This window comes from Bubalus bubalis, chromosome 13 (assembly GCF_019923935.1).
Source record: "Bubalus bubalis isolate 160015118507 breed Murrah chromosome 13, NDDB_SH_1, whole genome shotgun sequence".
Lineage (NCBI taxonomy): Eukaryota > Metazoa > Chordata > Mammalia > Artiodactyla > Bovidae > Bubalus > Bubalus bubalis.
The window spans coordinates 19,735,610-19,740,133 of NC_059169.1; the positions used below are offsets into that span (position 1 = coordinate 19,735,610).

The following is a 4,524-nucleotide window of genomic DNA, read 5'->3' on the forward strand; positions in this document are numbered from 1 at the left end:
GGCTGGGGCCTTGGAAATTCAAGTGATGTAAGACAGATGAACAAGAGAAAAACAGTTTATTAACCTGTACGGTATGCACATGTATGCAAGAAGTCTTTCATCATACAGACAGTGGTTGTTGTACTCAGATGTGTTTGTAAAATGTTTCATCTTTAAGAAGATTCATAGGAAGGACTTTTGACAAGTACATATTTCTGATAAGTTTCAAGTCATGAACTAAACTTTGTAAGAAACTATAGTCCTAATGGAAAACCTGATGCCTTCAATAAAACCATTAACAAAAAGGACTAGTTGCTGAGTGAACTGGAGAATATGCTTGTAAATTTTACTGTTTTTGTCTAAAATATTAGTGATTTAAATGATTAAGTTAGTGTTTTCCTAACATAAGAAAATCCTTTCCTTCAAGCTAATTATGACTTACAACAATTTGGTTAATTACACTTTGTAAGTAGAATTAAAACATTTGTCTTTTCTTTCTACCTGATCCTCCAAAAACTGGAAACTCTTAAGGTTTCCAGAAGCTGTACCAGATAAATAAGGAAGGCACCCCATAATAGGGGCGTCTCTTCCACCTCTAGTTGAGTGACACATGTTCTCTGAACTCAGTTTCTCATCTGTAAAATGGGTATTAAAAAGTAGTATCTGGGATTTCCCTCATAGTCCAGTGGTTAAGAATCTGCCTTGCAATGCAGGGGAGTTGGTTTCAATCTCTGGTCAGGGAACTCAGAGCAACTAAGCCTGAGCACCGCAGCTATTGAGCCTACCCACTCCATATAAGAGACTCCATGTACCCCAATGAAAGATCTTGCATGACACAACGTAGGTCCTGAGTGCCACAACAAAGCCCCAACAAAGCAAAATTAAAATAAAAAAAAGTAATAACTGTCTCATAGAGTTATTGTTTATGTGAAAGTTCTTGTTGCAATTTTTGATGCAGAAGGGATGTTCAATAAGTGGAGGTTATTATAGCAAGGTATTTTACCTGAATATTAAATTAATTGCCCTTGCTATGGTCTGAATTTTCATGATAAAGGAATGAAACAGAATTCTTGATGTTATAGCTTAAAGGCCACTGGTGCTGGCATAAAGAGCACAGTTTGCAAGAAAACTTAACCAAATGAATTTTCCTCCCGAGAAGAGAGATTGAAACACAAGCCAGAGGAGAGCAAAGGTCTGGGGACAAGAGGCAGAGAGTTGGTGACCCCTGTCCCCAATAGTCACCATCCTCAACCTCCCAGGCAAGGACAAAGTAGGAGGGATACAGGATATGACAGAACCCTCCCAAGTACGGCTGGTGCCTTACCTCCTGCTAGAAGCCAGGTGAGTTGGTTGCTTTGCAGAGGAGACTCCCATACCATCATTTTGTGTTACAAGTAAAATAGAAAAACCTGATTTCCCACTTTGGGTCTGGAAAATTCAGAAAGGGGGAGGCAGCAGGCTTACAGAGTCTGTGAGCCAGGATGAGAGAATGCCATAGAAGGCGATGAAGCGTGTGCCATCCATCTGGGGAGCAGATGAGAACTCAGTTACATCCTTCTTTTAAAATCCCACAGCAGAGTTGATTTTAAAAACAGAATACATTTTAAAAAACATTTGCCCAGAAAAGTGGAAACCAGACTTTGCCAAAGTTTAAGAAACAACACCAGGAAGATAAATAAGAACTCTTCCTAAATCTAGATCATCTGCTTTATAATCAGGTTGTCCCTATTTTTCATTCTCCATGTTACAAGTGGTGCAGGAGAAGGAAATATCTCATCCTGGGAGATGTGGGAGTACCAGGGACCAGCTTCCAAGTCAGGGTCTTTGGCTTCCTGCAGGAGAGAGTTGAAGAGGGAGCTGAAGTAGAGTGAAAGTGGACTTATGCAGGGAGACACACATTCTATAGTCAAAATATGGACCCTCTCAGGAGGTGAGAGGACCCAGGTTGTTAGTTGTCATGGGTTGAGTAATTTCATACGATAATAAGTGGGACAAATATTCTTGCTATTACAGGGAAGGAACAGACCTTCCCTGTTACAGGGAAGGATTTCAAGACCTGAACCACTGCAGACTTTTGAAATGGAGCAGGACCCTATGGTCCTTGCCCCCCATGTCCTCTGCCTGCCTTCTGTCTATTGAAAACCTTTAGCCAAATAATAAATTTAATCCCAGAAGTGAGAACATGCAGATACAAAGAAAAACAGTTAAAGGACACCAAATAATAACAATGTAGCCATTAAGCATAGTCAAGGACCTCTTAATTCCTTCCCAAGGGCTATAGATAATATTCTGAGCCATAGCCTCTGAGCTGTGTTATAGGTACTCAAAACCCCACTAGGTAAAAGAACTACATAATGACCAGACTGTAGCCATGATATAAGCTGCCACAGATCTGAGAATGGACCTTGAGAAATGGAAACAAACAAACCCTGGAACTGAAGAGTAACTATACTTAAAACAATCAAGATAAAGCTGGTCAGACCACTGATGACCAATCTCAAGATGATTGTCAGCGTTGACTCTGCTGTTTCTACACGTAACCCTCTCCCTCTGTCTATAAAAGCTCTTGTCCATTCATTCTCAAGGGAGTAGGCAGTCAGCCTTTGGAGAGGTTCCCAGCCTTCCCCTCACCACATACTGGCATCCAAAATAAAGTAAATGTTCTTTCTACCAACCTGGCCTCTTTACTGGCTTTTGAGCAGCGAGAAGCCAGACCCGCCTCTTCGGTATCACTGTTTGGCTTTCTATGGTCAGCCCTGGAACTATCACAGCACCTGTCACAGTGAGAGGTGAGTGAATTTTAGTGTTATAATGAAGATGTACGAGTTAGAGGTCAGAGGCCAGACCGTACTCAACACCATCTTGATTTTAGCTGGTTCAAGCCAGTGTTTGTGGGATCCTGTTTTTCTCAATATCTGTGCCCCCTTCCTTCCTGTCTCACAAGCATAGAAACACTGTTTCCATAGTGATGAGGCCATCTTAGCCTCTCATCTGGGAATCCAGACCTGGTTCTCTGTACCCTGATGCCTAGGCCCTTCCCTTGCCCATTTAAACAATACCAGGTTGTCTTCCTCAAATGAAGGGCACCACAGACTCCCACTTATTTCAGGAGCAACATCAAGCCCCAGCCAAGAGGGAGTTACCTTATGAGTAAAAAAACAAAACTGATTATATCAATACCTTCCCTTTTGGATCTTCAGGCATAGAAGACAAATTTGTCTCTTTCTCTTCATCAAGATGATCTCCACAGGTAACAAAGGAAACAGTCTTTAAAGTTAAGCTGGGGCCCTTAATATTCAGGGAGGCTGGGCTGTGATGGAACAATCACTGATAAAGCCCATTAACCATTCCCTGGGAGTAAAGTCAGAATCTGGTTAACGAAATGAAGTTTACCTTTTATCTCTCCCTTTGTGCTGAGTCTTTTTTCACTTGTTCACAGGGCACCTCCTGCAGAAGCCTCGCACTTGGTCCTTCAGACGAGACTCCCTGGTGTGAAATGGCTGTGCCGACACCTCAGCTCTGAGGGCTGTGGGCGGAGTCTCTGCACCCGGCACTGTGATTCAAGATGGCGGCCAGGGGGCCATGTGGAGAGATGCTGAGCCCAGCACTATGATCTGGAGTCACGGGCAGCACACCTGAGCCTGTCCTGTGAGAACCCACCCATCCCCCAGCTGACAGGAATCACACACAGCAGTCCCAGGGGTGCTTTTAGGTGCAAGCCTGTCCTCTATATCACGTTCAATGGACAAGCCATACCTGACAGAGGGGCTTCCCAGGTGGCTCAGCGGTAGAGAACCTGCCTGCCAGTGCAGGAGACTCTCATTGATTTCTGGGTCAGGCAGATCCCCTGGAGCTGAAATTGGCAACCTGCTCCACTATTCTTGTTTGGGAAATCCCATTGACAGAGGAGTCTGGTGGGCTGCAGTCCATGGGGTCGCAAAGAGTCAGAAGTGACTGAGCATACACATACCTGGCAGAAGGAACCCTTTGGCCTTTGGGGTCTGACTGGGGAGGGTCGGTAGCAAAATAGGAAGAAATCAAACCATCTTTGGTTTTCCTGGTGGCTCAGATGGTAAAGAATCTGCCTGCAATGGAGGACACCCAGGTTCAATCCCTGGGTTGAGAAGATTCCCTGGAGAAGGGAATGGCCTCCCACTCCAGCATTCTTCCCTGGGGAAGTCCATGGAATTCTGGTGGGCCACATAGTTCGTGGAGTGACAGTCAGACACAACTGAACAACTTATACTTGTTCACACTTTCTAGCAATGAAAGCAGCGGCCATTTGGGAAGACATGAGATCTTTTGCCTCCAACAATGGTTCTCACTTTGCTGCACGGTGGAATCACCTGTGGGGTTTTAAAAAGTGTTGACTCCTGCCTCCCCTCCCCCGAGATTCTGAGTTAACTGAGATGAGGCTTCAGCACTGGGATTTCAAAGAACTCCCCTGTAGCCAAGTTTACAAACCCCTGCCCTCTGCCATACTGAAGATATAAAGAACTGTACCTGGATAAGGAAACAGGGTAAACTGATAGAGTGATTCTGCAG

General features: G+C 44.2%; 1 long non-coding RNA gene across 1 annotated transcript; it reads right to left on the reverse strand.

Moving 5' to 3' along the window:
- Positions 1–1,344: 1,344 nt before the first annotated feature.
- Positions 1,345–3,504, reverse strand: LOC112578420. The gene is made up of 3 exons (XR_003102672.3): positions 3,373–3,504; positions 2,655–2,753; positions 1,345–1,811 (listed from the first exon to the last, which is right to left on the reverse strand). It is a non-coding gene; the product is annotated as an uncharacterized LOC112578420 (long non-coding RNA).
- Between the last annotated feature and the right edge of the window lie 1,020 nt (positions 3,505–4,524).